The 18,256-nt window shown below is 38.3% G+C and overlaps 1 protein-coding gene across 1 annotated transcript in view; it reads right to left on the bottom strand.

The window, feature by feature from the left end:
* The window catches only part of LOC118356674 (limb region 1 protein homolog), a 62,363-nt gene that overhangs the window by 7,345 nt on the left and 36,762 nt on the right, over window positions 1-18,256 (bottom strand). The gene's annotated exons all lie outside the window — the stretch shown is intronic.

Genomic DNA, 18,256 nt, shown 5'->3' with positions numbered 1-18,256 from the left:
CCTCCCCCGCTCCCGCCAGCGCCCCCCTCCCCTCTCCCCCCGCCCTGCAGCGGCCAGTGCCCCCTCCCCGACTTCTGCCAGCGACCACCTCCGGCTCCCGAAGCCCGTGTCCCCCCTGCTCCCGCCAGCAGCCCAGGGACTCCCTGAGCAAAGCCCGCAGCAGAAACCAAGGCCAGGCGCAGTGCACGGTTATCGATTATGTACTACACTTCTTTCTTCACATTAGATAAAACCGCCATTACTTCATGTGCCTGGAATATAATAAACCATCTTTCTGCACAATTTTGTTTTAAATATAAAACAAATTCTGACCTCAGGGCCAAACCAGAGGCCAGGCTCCTAAACTTGAAACCTATTGACAAGCCAAACAAACAAACGAATAAAAACAACTTTCTTATATTCCTGAAAAGTCACCAAATGATTGAATCCATACCTAAATTCAAAGATTCACATTGTTGTTTTATACTATAATGTACATGGAATACAACAAACAAAATTAGAAGTAAATCCATGTCTCTCGATAAAAGAGTTGGAGGGGCCTGCTCTTATTGCCCAGTCTTACACAGGACTGCCCTCGGCCGGTTAAAAGATGTCCCCAGGTGTGGAGTCAGCACACCTTAAGTGTTTCCAGTAGGGAGGTCGGTGGACCAGAGTAAATGACGCTTGTATTTTATTTAACGCATCAGATCTAACAGTAGTTATGACTCAAGTAAGATGAAATATGAACAGTCCCCAAACATACTACTAAAAAACACACTCCAGCTTTCCTAAAGAACTCTCCAAACCCGCACTTCACAACTTTCAAACCACTTAGGATACCAAAACATGACCACCACCCCCCTTTTTTCTTTTTTAAGTAGGCTCCACGCCCAGTGTGGGGCTTGAACTCACAACCCTGAGATGAAGAGTCACAGGCTCTACCAAGTGAGCCAGCCAGGTGGCCCAGACAGCCACCTTTTAATGGTAATTTCTTTTTCCTTCCTTCTCTCTTTCTGAGCAATAGTCTTTTTTTGTAAGCAAGAATCTTCTTATTACACATCAAATATTACGTGGAAAGCTTGTAACAGATAAAAAGAACAGGTGCTTTGATGAGAATGTGTAACACCCTTTCAGCTTGTCTCCTCCTATCTCTGACTGGAGCCCAAATCCTGCCTGCCTCCAACCAGAACTTAGGAATACTAAGGGCTCCCAAAACACCTAACACATGTGTCTTAAGTGTTATGACATATGAGCTAAACACTGCAACCATGTTTGATACAAAACAGTAGTGATCCTTGGAACCATCTGAGACCCACTGTCCCCAAAAAGTGTTTTAATAATATAATTATTAAACAATTGTAATAACGTAATAAGTATATAACCATTACGATGATATTAAGTGTTGGGGAATCAATCTACCATAAGATTTACACACTTCCTCTGTTATTTTGGTAAGAAATATCTGTTGGCAATTAAATGTATTTTTCTTCAAATATGTTATTCTGCTTCGGGAGCTAATGCTCCATGAGCCTCTCTCATTTCTGTGCATCTCAGAGGCAGGGATAGACCTTGTTCTGGACTTTTTTTTTTTAAGATTTATTTATTTTGGAGAGAGAGCATGCATGCATGCAGGGGGGAGGGGGAGAGGGTGAGGGAAAGAGAATCCCAAGCTGACAAACCACTGAAAGTGGAGCCCAACAAGTGCCTCAATCCCATGACCCTGAGATCATGACCTGAGCCGAAATCAAATTGGATGCTTAACCAACTGAGCCACCCAGGAGCCCCTGGACTATCGTATTAAGGATGTCTGGATAGCAAACAGCCTTGGAAAATAGAGACGCTGTCTCTCTGAAGCAGGTCTGTTTCATACAGAGCAAAGCACAGACAAGTTTGCTTGAAGCCCATTTGTGGGTTCCCCTGAGATTCCTCAGCTATGACTCGAGCCCACTGTAGGAACAGCCTCCACCTGAGCCACACTGCCCCCATGAAGCTGGGGGGTGGGGGTGTTGTCCTGGAGAACAGGAAACTCATGGCTTGCCTGTTCTGAGTAATGAAGTCCTTTGTCTCTGATCCAGGAGTCTCATGTCTACAACTACCATGCAGGAATCTAGCAGACTGTCAGCTTGCAAGTACAGTAAAATCTCAGACCCTCCACAATTCTTGCAGCTTTGGGTGACAAGGGTAGGCAGCTAACATGGCTTTCTAGAGAAGAACAAATAAGGGCCCACAAGGTTGGGTTAGGGGCAATGAGAAAACTCCCAAGATCTAGCAGGGAATGCTCTTACCCAAGCAGTAGGCAAGTGGGAGAAGTATGAGTCCCCCAAGGACCTGACGTGCTAATGCCTGTCAGAGGCTGAGCTACAGGTGGAGCTTGGTCATAGCCCCTTCTCCCAGAGAGGAGGGGTGTTATCATGTTCGTGTAACACCAAGCCCTACAAGGCCAACTACAAAGACTATGATTACAAGGAACTATTTTTCTTGTAGACTTTGTCCTTTTCTGTATTTTCCAAATTTCATAGAGTGAATGTGCAGGGCTTTAAGTAATATGAGAACAAATTAATGTTGTTTTGAATTTTTAATTTTTTTCTTAAAAGAACTAACTTCCAAGAGATTGACACTCAGAAAAATAATTTTTAAAATATCCAACTTCAGTTTATGAGACAGTATAGCGAGCTAGTTCAGGACCCCAACTCCAGCAACAGACTGCTTGGGTTCAAAGCCTGGTCCCATCACTGACCAACTGTGTAACACTGTGCAAATTTCTAAGCCTCTCTGTGCATCAGTTTATTTCTTCATAAAATAGGTTTATCCCTACCTTATGGGGTCATTATAAGGATCAAATAAGTTAAAATAAGTAACATGCTTAGCATTAGGCTAGGTGTTTAGTAAGCACAGTATAAGGGTTAACTGTAACGGCTCAAATTACTGCCTTTGTTTTTAAATTTTCCAAGGCTTTGTAGTTCACCTATCATTTGTGTTTCTGGATTAAATTTATTTCTCCTAATGCCAGCTTATCAACTTCTTTCCATCTGTCACCTATCATTCACAGACCTGTAAGACAGCACATCCACTAGCCTGACTCCCTCGTCTCTCAGACCCATCCTAAGATCTCAGACTGTGAGACTGCTCCATATTTCTCTGATACCTCCAGTCCTCTAACCTACACTGTGTCTTCATCATTATAACCTCCACTCCCTCAATCCACCCAACTCCTCCAATCAGTCTTGTTTTCACTTGCTTAAACCCTATGTTGAACTGTGTATTTTAATGATAATCCAGGACCAATAATATTCTAATATTCCTGGTCCCTTTGATTTCCACCAGACTACCTTAATTCCACTGGTGGCTCATTCCTTTGAATTCTCAGTCCTGTGAAAGAAATTTACAAAATCTTGAGAAACATGTGCTACTACATTCCAAAGTGGGTCTTTGCTGTTACCTGGCAATACTTATGCTGATCTCTGGCTAACGATTCCCTCAATGATTTTTTAAATGTTTTCCATTCTCCTTGACCCTAAATCTCATCCCCTGCTTTCTAGCAAATTGCAGCTGCCCTTACCTCTTCCTTAGTAGGACATAACTGGGGAGACTGCACATCCCTCAGCTTCCTTCCCCTATCTCTGGTTTCTCTGTCTCCATTCTTTCTTTCATTCTTTATATAAAGGAAAATGCCTCAGATCCCTTTTTTCCATGGCTCAGGCTTAGATGTTCATCCTTTCAACATGCCGGATTAGTGCTTCTCAAACTTCAGCACATGTCAGCATTACCAAGGGGCTTGCCAATCCCTGAGAACCAGCCCAAAGACACTTCAGTCAATTCTGACGAAGCCAGTTCATGTGATGAAGACACCAGATAGACTGCTCTGTTCTTCCCCTGGGTGATCTCGGCTCCTCACGTAACCAACGGCTCTAAAGTTTCTATCTTTAGTCCAAATCTCACCACTGAGACCAAGATCCATACATCTAAACGGCCACCTCCCCTCAAGTATCTCACAAGTACATAAACAATTCTAAAGTCAAACTCATCACTTTATCCCCTAAACAAGCTCCTTCAGTGTTACATACCCCAATTAATGGCACCATTACCCACTGTTTTTTTCCAGATGCTGCAAACATCCTTATCATCCCCCTTGCTGCTGCACCCTCTCTCTCTCTCTCGCTCTCTCTCTCTCTCTCACACACACACACACCTTGGACTCTGATCTATTCAAACACCAAGTCCTTCTGATTCTACTGTGTCATTACAACTAAATCCATCCGCTTCTCTTTCTGCCACTACATCCAACTCACCTGGACAACTCCCTACTTTGCTAGCTAGTAGTCCAAAATGCAACTCTTAACTCTTTCTGCCTGACCTGTTGCCTACATTGCAGTGGGAATGCAATCTTTGCAAAACACAACTCTGATCGTGTCACTCTTAGTCAGAACTTGCTAACAGAAGTACAGGCCAGCAACAGGGAAACAGGTGCATTAATGCAACAACACATAAACATCAAATCTCATTAGCATCACTTCTAAGAAAATGAGGTGCTATACACATAGATCCTTAAAGCTGGGTCTTACTCTGTCTTCTGCTGTTTAGATGGTAGACAAAATAATTAAAGACAAAACAAATATAGATGAAACAAATTATTTATGATTTAATAGCATACAAAAGTGCTGTCCAAAAGACCCTTCTGTGATGATGGAAATGTTCTGTGTTATCCAATAAGATAGCAACTAGCCATACGTGTTTATCAAGCACTTAGAATGTCGTTACTATGAATGAAGAGCTGATTTTTAATTTTATGTAATTTTAGTTCTTTTAAATTTATATAGCCACACATGGCTAATGGTTACCATATTGATCAGAGAAGATTATTAACAGCCTGTTGCTAATAAAATCTGATATAAGTACTCTCTGTACTCTCAAGTACTTTCTGGTTATTTTTTTTAATCCATTTGTTATTCTGTTTTTTTTTAAGATTTTATTTATTTATTTGAGAGAGAGAGAAAGAGACAGCACAAGAGGGAAGAGGGTCAGAGGGAGAAGCAGACTCCCTGCTGAGCAGGGAGCCCGATGTGGGACTCGATCCCGGGACTCCAGGATCATGACCTGAGCCGAAGGCAGTTGCTTAACCAACTGAGCCACCCAGGCGCCCCTACCTTCTGGTTATTTTTCTAAATTTAACCTTGATATAAAATTATTTGAAAAACAGCTTGGTTAAAGTAACCTCATTTAACATGCTATTGCTCTACTTAGTATTTTCATTAGCATTTATGTCAAAAAGAGGTAATCTACTTTTAATTCAAAAACTGCCCCCTTCTGTTTATATTAAGAAAAATTACATTCTCTCATTAAGAAAAAGTTTTTAAAGTGCAGCCTACATATGACCCATCTAACACTGATACTAAGGTTCACGACCCACACACTTATTCCCATACACTGACAAACCAAGTCCTTAAATAAATCTCTTTGTGTTAAAAAAATAATAAATTATATGTGAACAGTTTTTCTAAAAAGAAACAAGCTGTGTAATTCCAAGAAGATGCTTTTTTCTATTACAGATATATGAATAATATCAAGAAGAAATGTCTAAAATGTATACTCACATGCTTAAGCAGTCATATAAAAATCATTTAGCAAAAAAAGACCTCTGTAGTCAAATCATATAAGTGGTTCAAAATTTACTATCAATATTTCTTTTGAAAAGTACTAAATAGGGCGCCTGGGTGGCTCAGTCGTCAAGCGTCTGCCTTCGGCTCAGGTCATGATCCCGGGATGCTGGGATCGAGTCCCGCATCGGGCCCCCTGCTCCGTGGGAAGCCTGCTTCTCCCTCTCCCACTCCCCCTGCTTGTGTTCCCTCTCTCGCTGTGTCTCTCTCTGTCAAATAAATAAATAAAATCTTTTAAAAAAAATAGTAAATAACACAAAAAGAAATCTGCTCATTTTCAGTTATCAATCTAAGCACAAAAGAGTGAATTAGCAATATTACATGTACAGAAAAGGCTGCCACAGAGCAGGTCATCAAAACTGTTGGATAGGATTATGCCTGTTATGAAATACTGATAACTGCTGTAGGAAGAAATAACCGTTATTCTGACTCAGTCCACTAGGAGGCCAGGACAGTTATGTTTTTCTTTTAATTGTATTCTTTTTTTTTTTTAATTAAACGAGACAAAAATCAGCCCAACTTGAAATCAGTGAAGTGTCACATTTATGAGCTTTAGCAACACCAATAGAAAAATATAAATTTTTTCATTAAATGCAACGTGGCAGCTTTTTTTTATCCTCAACAACTTTAGGACAGAGAGAAGAGGGGTAATGGGGCTATAAATAACCAGAGACTTCATCTGTTAATTCAGAATTGACTGGCTCCTACAAGTGCCAAAAATACATAAACTATGGTTACTACCTTTCTTGAGACCATAAAAGTATGACAAAGCCTAAAAAGTACAGGCTTTGTGGCATGTAATATGTGAGATTTTTAAACTTTTGTACGTGATTCTGCCTGCAAAAGTAATGAAAGCATTGAGAGAGCTTTTATCGCTACCACTAATCACCAGCAGGACAGCATATAAGCAAAAAATATGCCTACTGCTCATTTTTCCATTAAGAGTCAGAATGAGGAGCTAGGATCCCCAAGGGGAAGGTTCCTATCAACTCTATTCTTGCATATGCTGAGCTGAAAGATGTGCCAGATGTCAGAATAACTTACTGAAATACCCTGCAAATAACAAAGTGGCAAAACATTGTCAGAGGGGAAAAGGTTTCCATGTTTATCTTAAAAAGTAAGGAAAGTCTCCTGAATATAATAAGATCACAAACTATAAGAACTTGAACTTAAACAGTTGTACTTCTTTCAAGTACTTTTGAATGCTTATCCTCTATCATATATTACTAAGATTTCAAGAACTCCATAATACTTTTATCCCCAGTATAAATACTGGGATAATCCCTCCCAAAAACCATGAACCTAAGTTACTTTAATGAAACTCCACCCCTTTTATTAAAATCATAGTTCAATAAGCACTCAATGTACTAGTTAAAAACAGCATCGAAACTAAGTACTTCTTTCTGCTAACACTTTCTGAAACACTACATTGTTTTTAAGAAAAGCAAGCTACATAATTACACTAGTTTCATATCAATATCATTTTGAAAAATTACAACCATCACAACATAGTAACAGGTTAAATTAAGTAGGCTAATAAAGACGAAATACATGTAAACAGAGATTTCTTTTTACATTTAAATAAGCACTGAATGGGTAAAAGTCTAAAACATTAAAATAGTTATTGCTTTTTGAACTTTTCGTGCTGGTCAATTACACATTTAATTGCTTTGTGCTGAAGATCAATGAAGTGACAATTACAACGTATACACAAAAGCTCTAACAATAAGCTGACATGTTTCTGTGGTGATGAACATTTAAACAAGATTTTGCCTGGACATCTTGACCTCTCAGAAGGTATGTAAACACCATATTATATACTATGGCTCCACCCATCAGGAAAGCCTGGTAAAAATTTCTACAATTATAGAACATTTAAAATATGTATCAAGCCACTGTTCATTTAACAAAAAGAGTCTCTTAGTAACACTAAGATACGGTTTGCTCAGCATGCCATCAAGACTGCACCAAACAGGCTCAGTCGTTAGGTGTCTGCCTTCGGCTCAGGTCATGATCCCAGGGTCCTGGGATCGAGCCCCACATCGGGATCCCTGCTTGTCAAGAAGCCTGCTTCTCCCTCTCCCACTCCTCCTGCTTGTGTTCCCTCTCTCGCTGTTTCTCTCTCTGTCAAATACATAAATAAAATCTTTAAAAAATAATAAATTAATTAAAAAAAAAAAAGACTGCACCAAACATATATGCTGTCATCTGGGGAAGATTGACAGAAACACTAATAAGGAACAGAAAATAAAGGCAGGTCTTAATTATTTTAAACCATGAAAATAGCTACAAACAAGCATCAGTAGAGTGTCACACATTTCCCCCCTTTGCTCCCAAGGTAATCATTAAGAATTTGGACAAAAAAAAGTTTTGGTCCCAGGGCAAAGAAAACAGCTTTACAGAAAGCTTTGTTAAGCTACAGTGAAATATTTTTAATATTAATATTTTCTGCATTTAATCTATTTAAGATGGAAAGATTAAAACTATAAGATGTTCAAGCTATTAAAATTTGACAGAGAGAATATATTTTAGGATAAGTTAAAATAAAAACACTATGATTGCCAGTTTATTTAACTAAGATGTTCACTGTATTCAAATTTATAAGAAACTTCCCATGATGTTAGACAAACAAAAATCCTCAAGATTGCAAGTAAATAAATTAATACAGCAAGTAAATGAAACAAGTAAATAAAAGAACTGAACCATAAAAAGATTGCAAAGAATTTATATTAAAATTTTAAAACGTAATTCTAAATTTGGAAAAAAAGTATTTCTCGGTATACTACATCATATCAAAATAACTTAATGGACAGCCAGTAAAGACCTTTCCTTCTACTTCTTTTCCAATAATCTTTAGTTATCAATTTCACAGAAAAGAGATGGGAAATGACATTTGCCAAGCTCCTACCAGTTGTTTTATATGTGCTCACTGAACCTTCATGATAAATTAGAAGGTAAGTTGTATTATAAATGAGAAAGCTCACACCCCAAAAAGTTAAATAATCTGCCTACAGTCACCCTGTTCAAGGTTTGCCTGCACTCACAGTAAACACAGGTCTGTCAGCTTTCAAAGCCTGTGCTTTCCACCTCCTCACACAACAGAAATAAGACACCAAAGACAAACTGACATGGAAATAGGGAGGTGGGGGAGAATGCTTAAAACATATTTAAGACAAACCTCTAATTTAGTAAAAGAAATAAAGCAAAATACATAAAAGCTTCTTTTACTAGAACATTAATTTTCAATCCCATAATAGCAAACTCATGCTGAGGTCAAATCCTCAGTAGTCCCGTAAGACACTTAATACAAAAGAAGTCAATACCTTACTATTGGTTTCATAAAACACCCAAGCATAAACTCCAATAAAGACACAACAAAACAGAGATTAGGGTTTTTATCACATTACTAGAGCAAAATGTACAAAATACTAAAGTGTAGAATATAATAGAAAATACTGCCACATGATTTAGATGTAGCGTCACATCGCTTATATGGCAAACAGTACATTCACACAAAAAGCACTAGGAATTCCAAAATACTACATAAACCTTAGGGCTATCTGCCCTCACTCCATTATCTGAGTTGGGCCCATCTCTCCCTGATTTCCACATTCCCTCCAGCTCTCAATAAAAGCTGCTTTGGGTGGATAGGTGTGCACGCATGTGTATTTTACAGTTTTCCACTGAAAACCAATAAATTGGCATTTTAGTTTTACCTATCAGCTTCAATTTGGGTAATGTGAGCCCATCACCAAGAAATAAATAGCCTTTTGTTCCTTCCTATTTTTAAATAATGACAGGATACTGTTTAGCTCTGTATGTCTATTAAATACTTGTGGATTTACCACCCAACTTAAAGGAACATCATCACAACCACTGCGGCACCCATGTGGCCCTCCCAACTGCACCAAACTTCCATACCAAAGTGGCCAAATGGAACCACTAATTTGAACTGCCATCTTTGTCATTTATTTACTTTTTTTTTTTTTAAAGATTTATTTATTTATTTTTGAGAGAGTGAGAATGAGAGAGAGAGAGCACATGAGAGGGGGGAGAGTTAGAGGGAGAAGCAGACTCCCCGCCAAGCAGGGAGCCCGATGCGGGACTCGATCCCGGGACTCCAGGATCATGACCTGAGCCGAAGGCAGTCGCTTAACCAACTGAGCCACCCAGGCGCCCGTCATTTATTTACTTTTATTTTTGATTGTGGTAACATACACATAACATAAAGTTTACCACTTTGAACATTTTTAAATGTACAGTTCTAGAGCATTAAATACATTCATTCACATTGTTCTGCCATCACCATCACCATCCATCCCCAGAACTTTTTCACATTCTCCAGCTGAAACTCTGCACCCATTATAACAATGACTCCCCATTCCTTCCTGCTCCTACCCCCAGCCCCTAGCACTTACCATCCTATTTCTGTCTCAATGAATTTGACCATTCTAGGGACCTCATATAAGTGGCATCACAGTATTTACCTTGTTGTGTCAGCCTTACCTCACTCAGCATAATGCTCTCAAGGCTCACCCATGTTGCAGCATGTGTCAGAAGATTTCTTTACTTTTTAAGGTGAAATAATATTCCATTGTAGATGCAAACTACATTTTGTTTATCTATTAATCCATTGGTGGATACTTAGGTTGTTTTCACCTTTTGGCCATTATAAATAATGCTGCCAGGAAAATAAGCATAGAAAGGTCTGTGAAGGAAAGAGAGGAAGACGGCGGTGGAGAAGGAGGACCCTAGGCTCACTGGTTACCAGAGGGCAGGTGGGCGAGAGGACGGGGGAAATAGGTGATGGGGATGAAGGAGTGCACTTGCGATGAGCACCAGGAGGTATATGCAAGTGTTTCACTGTGTTGTACACCTGAAACTAACATTACTCTGTATGTTAACTGGAATTTGAATAAAAACTTTTATAAATAAATAAAGGAATATCTGTGGAGTTCTTGCTTTCAATTCTTTTGTGTGTATACCCAGAAGTGGAATTGCTGGATCATATATAGTAGTTCTATGTTAATTTTTTGAGCAACCACCATGCTGTTTTCCGCAGCATCCACACAATCTTACATGCCCACCAACAGTGTACAAGAGTCCCGTTCTCTCTACATCCTCACCATGACTTGTTATTGTTTTGGGGGTTTTGGCAGTTGTTAGCAGCCATCCTAGTGGGTGTGAAGAAGTACCTCACTGCGGTTTTGATTTACGTTTCCCCAAAGACTAGTGCTGCTGAGGTCTTTCATGTGCTTATTGGTCACACGTATGTTTTCTTTGGAGACATGTCTATTCCAGTCCTCTGTTCCTTTTTTATTTGATAGAACAGGTACCATCACCATGTTCTTCAAAATTGCTTTGGCTATTCTTGGCTCTCTGTTCCTCCATAAGAATTTTATCTATCTGCTTATTACATTCTTTAAGATAATTTGCTGGAACTCTTTTTAGAATTGCATAAACTCTAAAAAATAATTTGAGAACTGTTATTTTTACCATATAAAGAAAGTCATAAACACAGAATAACCTATCCATTTGTTTAAGTCTCCTGTAACATCCTTCAATGAGATTTTTTGTTTCCATATATTATTTCCATAAAGATTCTGCATATCATTTGTCTAATTTATTTCAAAATACCTTAAGGCTATCTTGCTACTATAAAAATATTTTTAATTAGATTTTCTTTGTTGTTATTTGATTTTTCTATATTAATTTTCTATTTTAATCTATATTAATTTTTTCTATGTTAATCTTTTTTTTTTTAAGATTTTATTTATTTATTTGAGAGAGAGAATGAGATAGAGAGAGAGAGACCATGAGAGGGGGGAGGGTCCGAGGGAGAAGCAGACTCACTGCTGAGCAGGGAGCCCGATGCGGGACTCGATCCCGGGACTCCAGGATCATGACCTGAGCCGAAGGCAGTCGCTCAACCAACTGAGCCACCCAGGCGCCCTTTCTATGTTAATCTTATATCCAGGTTCCTTGCTAAATTTTTTTTTACTTGAATAATTTATCTTTAGATTCTATGGGATTTTTCAATAGACAGTATCATCTAACAAATAAAATAATGACTATTTTATTTGTTCCTTTCAAGTTTTCCTTTTCTTGTCTAAATTGTACTACTAGTAACTCCATTACAGTGTTATTATTAGAAATAAAGGATTTAAGACGGCATCCCAATTTTAAACTAAATACTATTTACATTTTTACCATTAAGTACAATGTCAGTTACAGACTTAGAGTAGATATCCATTATCAAGTTAAGAAAGTTCACTCAAGTTCTTAGTTTGCTTTTTAATCATGAATGGTTACTGATTTTGCTAAATGTGTTTTGTGTCTCTTTGGAGGTGCTCGCTTGACTTTTTTTTTCCTCATTTACTTTCCTAATATGAATTACAGCCATTGATCTTCTAATGTGAAACCAATCTTACATACCTGAAATAAAATTTTCCTTGATGATGATTTTTTGCATACATGGCTGAATTCAGCTTAATATTTTCTGATTCACAAGTATTCGCAAATAAGAATGGCCTATAATGATCCTTTCTTATACTGTCCTTGTCTACTTTCAGTATCGAGATTATATTAGTCCCATAAAACTCTGAGTGTTCGTTCCATCTTCAAATCTCTGAACAAATTTGTATGAAACTGAAGTCATCTAGGGGCGCCTGGGTGGCTCAGTCGTTAAGCATCTGCCTTCAGCTCAGGTCATGATCCCAGGGTCCTGGGATCGAGCACCACATCGGGCTCCCTGCTCAGCGGGAAGCCTGCTTCTCCCTCTCCCACTCCCCCTGCTTGTGTTCCCTCTCTCGCTGTCTCTCTCTCTGTCAAAAAATAAATTTAAAAATCTTAAAAAAAAAAAAAAGAAAGAAACTGAAGTCACCTATTCTTTGAAGTCTGGTAAAAATATCTTGCAAACTGTCTGGACTTGATTTTTTTTAAATCTAATGACTATAGAACTTTCATTTCTGGCAATATTGAGAATAAGATATCCTTAATTCCCTCTGCCAAAAAATGTCTAAAATGCTAGATCAAATATTTTTAAATCTCCCTGAAATCTTCTCTTTGTCTATTTATTCTGAGCAATACATTGAGTTCGGTACCTCTCACAGTGTTGGCTTTTCCCAATGTCAGGTCATCTTCTGAGTCCCTACTCATCCTTATATTTAAGAGTTTTTGTCCCTCCCAGTTCTCTTTATCACCTCCTGACTCTGGTGACGGTAGAACTAGTAAGTGAATCTAGAAAATAGATCTAGATAGGCAGGATCTGATTCTGAGTGACGTGTCTTGGTAGCTTGTATCCTGGTGGACACTTTTAAGTATTTACCAGACGCTCTACCACCAGAACCCCCATTTTCTATGTCGTCTACAGTATTACTGCTGCTTGCTAACTGCAGCTCCCCTCTGAGTACCCTGATCCTTTCTGTTCCTCACATCCTTTACCAGCAGAGCCAGATGGTTTTAATTTTTGTTAAGACCAGGTCAAACAAAAATGTGAAAAACAGGGCGCCTGGGTGGCTCAGTTGGTTAAGCAACTGCCTTCAGCTCAGGTCATGATCCTGGAGTCCCGGGATCGAGTCCCACATCAGGCTCCCTGCTCTGCGGGGAGTCTGCTTCTCCCTCTGACCCTCTTCCCTCTCGTGCTCTCTATCTCTCATTCTCTCTCTCTCAAATAAATAATAAAATAAAATCTTTTAAAAAAAATGTGAAAAACACAGATATACTTAGGTAACTGGAAATGCTAAAATCAATTTGCTAATAGATGCAAAACTGGATAGTATCCTATGGGACAACATAATAAAATGTTTGGGGTTATCTTTTGTATAGAAAAGGAATCAATTCTATCAGACAGAATCATTTTCATTGCTCTTACTTTCCTACAAGTTAACTCTAATCCTAAAGAGATGTAAAATAGTCAAGTCAATAGAAAGTCAGCCAAAGATACACACCCCTACAAAATCGGATGACCACCACGGTCTACTACACAATGCCTAGGACTCCACTGACAGAACACCCAGGATCTCCTCTGCCCATTTCCAAGTCTTGGACAACTCTTCCTGGCACCAGAAAATTTATGTATGCAAAATAAATTATTAAAATAAAAAGGATATAAACTATATGTACACACTAATTATAATTACACAATACTCCAAACACAAATATTGACAGGTAATCTGAATGATATAAAGTATAATGACAGATTAATTGGCTTTCTATGAAATTGTCTAAAATTAAAATATTAATGAAAAAGCAACAGAAGTCAAGATACATAGGACAATCAAACAAAATCATCAGCCTCATAAGTATGCTTCATGCAAGCCCAATATGACATAGGAAAAGTAAACATTAAGGATCCTACAATACAGATGCATTCAGGAAGGATTTGTACATTTGTAGAAACCATCTTGGAATCTTGAGGATTTCTGAACATTAGATTGAAAAAGATCTTCTTTGAACAGTAAGGCCATGAGAGGCCAAAACAGTTTACAAAGCTAAAGAGGAAAGGCCAAAAGAAAAGACTGGACCCCCATATTTGCTGACAAAATCAGAGACAATTCAAACAGAGACCACAAAATCTCCCAATCTGGAAAAAGACCCAAGAATGTCCCCAAATTAACAATTAGCAAATTAACACTGTATTCCAGATAAAGGGCCAGTAAAGTTAACAGGTAGAGAGAAAAGAGGAATCAGGGAGATTGGTTCAAGATGATGGATTATCATAGAAGACAGGAAAAATATATAATAATCAATCAATCAATTAATCCGCACCATCCCTAGCAGCTGTAATAATACCAAGCATACAATAAATGGCCAACAGGAATTAACTGAATGAACTATGCTAGAAGACAAGACTGCCATCAGTAGACTAATAATGTTAAGAAATCCCTAAATGATAGAAAGTAGATGGGATCAAATCTATAGAGAAATTATAGTCTTAAAAAAAAGGGGGAAATAAGAAAAGAGCAGTGATTCTAAGAGCTATAAGCTTCTAGTCAAAAAATCCAAAAATTATAGATAAATATAGAAAAGATCAGAACACAATAAAATATTTAAAATAATAGATAAGAGTAATATTCTTATATAAATTGCCTTAGAATTGAATAATACAGAGAAAAATAATTTAGATTCATTCTTTTTAATCACCTCACAAAATTAACTACATAGATTAAAATACTAGATCTTTGTAAAAACTCACAGAAAAGGGTAGCTAAAATAAAAGAGACTACATTATTCATTCTTGACTTTGAGGGATGATAACACTTAACAAACTAAACCAATATCAAATTACTAAGAAAGAGTATAAGTTTAAAGTGTACAAAAGCTAGGATAAAATGAAACCAGGTTTTATTTAGGCCTGCTTATGTAACATTTATTGTCAGGCCTGAGTTTTCTCACACAATTAATTTAAAGGCAATTAAACAACACATGTCATAGTTAAATAGGACCAGGTCAAAAACATATATGGATTATGAATCTTGAATTATAGTAAATGAACTTTCTAAAACCAACTTTAATTACATATTTATATAAACCATTTTTAACTAAAATTTACTTAAAAGTATTACACACTAGGTTAAAATGACAAAATGATGCATAATGCTTTGAAACAACTTTTATGCTAATTTCTTGTCTTGGGATTTCCCAGCAGTTGTTAAATACTGAACCCCAACTCCTAGGAGGTAAAGGCCTGTGCAGTAACTCTCTACCCAGAACTAAGGCTGACAGTACAGTCTTCCCCTATCAGTGGGCAAAGGGTGTGAGTGTGTGTGTATGTGTCTGTGTGTCTGTGTTAAACAAGGAGGCCCTTTTGCTGAAGGTTTTCAGAGGGGCCTCAGTTCCATCTCCTTGCCTCTATGCGCCTATGATCCTCTGTCACCATATAACCACCTCGCTGTCCTGACCAACGCAGCCAGGGCATCACCTACTCACTATTCATGTTTTTGGTGCCTTTTCAGTTTTGTCTTTGGAGATCTTCTTGCTTTCCTGGAACTTATCTATGCATTTAATCATACAGGGATTTGGTTATACAATTAAATTTTTGACTTGGTTCTATTTAACAATGATAGATGCTATTTAACTTCCTTTAAACTAACTATGTAAGAAAACTCATGAGTTGGGGCGCCTGGGTGGCTCAGTCGTTAAGCATCTGCCTTCGGCTCAGGTCATGATCGCAGGGTTCTGGGATCGAGCCCCGCATCGGGCTCCCTGCTCAGCGGAAAGCCTGCTTCTCCCTCTCCCACTCCCCCTGTTTGTGTTCCCTCTCTCACTGTGTCTCTCTGTCAAACAAATAAGTAAAATCTTTAAAAAAAAATTCATGAGTTGGCATCAAACATCATATAAGCAGACCTAAACAAAGCCTTATGTATAAAATATATAGACTAAATTTTCTCTATGTATTACATCTTACAGTATTTTTTTAAACTCTAACGTCTCAAACTTTTAAAAAACTATTTCTTATAACCTTCATATTTTATTTCTACATATTGAAGTAAGAGAAGATTTCAAGCAGTTATTTGCAAATGTTCCTCAATAAATAACACTCCAGGCCCAAGTTGTCTATTTTTAATACATAAAAAGCCAAATTAGATAAAATTATTATTCAATTTTCTCTGGTTAGCATTAATTTTGAAGCTCCAGGGCCATCTTAATGTGCAGTACAGAATTTTTAATGAGGCAAATTACCTTCACCACAACCCGGTGAGGATTTACTGGGTGGGTCTGCAGAATCATGATTTGTCTCATTATTAGTTGTGTGTTCTCTATCCACATTGCACTTAAACCTCAGTGCCCCTTAGATTCATGGTATTTAAACAATCATTCATTGTAGCACTAAATGACTAAGAATTTTTAAAAAAGAAAACACACAATGCTCAAAACCACTACTGTGGCTTGTGGGGTTCACCTGAGTGATCAATCAGTGGAGTACTGCAACCATGAGCATGCTCCCTGAATCTCCACTAAAACCTGGCAATCTCACCAAATACACATTCACAAGCTCTCAAGATATTTTCTTTTAAGGAAAAAGTATACATTTATTGATTTTTTAAAAATAGAAATAGTATGAGATCTCTTTTTAGAATTGCACTGCAGTAACCCTTCTCTAATCTTTAGAAGGTTTGAGAATTATTTGATTAGTAAATACTAACACAGGGAAAACACACTCTTCGGAGTCTATTACGAGCTTTGCCATGGACCATGTCCTGGAAGTTTCCCAAGAAACCTGGGCTTCAAGACATTATCTATAAGAAATGTGCAATATAACTTGCCTTGGTTACTTCTCAGATATTTAACAAATCAAATGAAATATATGAAAGCAGTTTAAAAACAATAAAATACAAAGCAGGCATGAACCTTCAATAATACCTGGCTGCAGGGAAAAAAGAGGCTAGTGCCTATTCTATGTGAGAATCAGATTTGGCATAGAAGACATTAGGTTAACAATATTAACACTATTTTCAAAGTTTAACTTTTCATCAATTTCTATCACAAGTAAACACTAGCACCTGTCTTCCTGCCTCTCAGGCACTCCAACCCAGGAGGCATGCTAGTCCTCCACTGACAGGCCAGGCAGAGAAGGAAACTGGGAATGGAGCACTGTGGACAGAGGAAAGCTCCACTGCTGAACACGTGGCCCTTGAAGGCATGGCCAGGAGAAGGAAGACCTCACACCCTGGCAGGTGGTCAACATCCTGCCAGGCAGGCTACAGTCAGGCTGAGCTCTAGCACAACAAGAGAGCTAGAACTACCAGTCTCACCCAACAGGCAAACACGGTGGTGACTGTGGGGCTCATTCCTAACAGCCAGCTAAAGAACCAGGATGGGGTGGGGGAGATACGGTTTTGTAAACCAAGCCAAGGATGGTAAAGATCCTGTAAAGACTCACTTCATTAGTGAAGAGCCTCATTATAATTTAACCTGGAGGTTCTGGACTAAAAGCCTAAGCTGTACTAAAACAATGCAAACTCTCATGTCTTCATTTGTGTTGAGGTTCTAAAATGATTCTAAAAATAACACACCCTGAAAGATAACCATGCAGGAACCCATAACCAGCCCCCTCCAGAAAGGGGAGCATTGATGCATTTTTAGATCCTTCCTCTGACAAACCAATGGAACCTAAGACCTACTCAGCTTTTATGCTTTATTTTTCCTGTACAAAAGCTTTGTCTGCAGTAGGCTAAGTATATATATTTGGGAATACCATGGTAAATAAGAGAAAAAGACACACCTACAAACAATCACAATAGAATTACAATCCCTAACTGCAGGGGGAGGAAGCAGGTCACCACAAAGGAGGCCCACCGGAAAGACTTAAGGAGCACCAGGAGGTAGCACTAAAAGACAGATTCCACTGGGAAGTGAGTAGAGGGCTTCCTGGCAGAACAGCACATGAAGACGGGAGGCCATGAAAGCACCTGGAAAGTCCTGGGCAAGGTGAGGAGCTCAGGGGGATACAGCTTGGGGAACAGGGGAGCCTCCTGAAAAATGTGGCCGAAATGGCAGATGGAAGCCAAATTTCCAGAGTTGTAGATAAAACGTTACAGATTTTAGACTTCATTTTGTTGGCAGTTAAAAACTATCAAAAGATTTTATGGAGGTTAGTTACACAATATCATTAAGAAAAC

This window comes from Zalophus californianus, unplaced genomic scaffold (assembly GCF_009762305.2).
Source record: "Zalophus californianus isolate mZalCal1 unplaced genomic scaffold, mZalCal1.pri.v2 scaffold_23_ctg1_2, whole genome shotgun sequence".
In the NCBI taxonomy this organism is placed as follows: domain Eukaryota; kingdom Metazoa; phylum Chordata; class Mammalia; order Carnivora; family Otariidae; genus Zalophus; species Zalophus californianus.
This window is presented reverse-complemented; position numbering and strand designations above follow the sequence as displayed.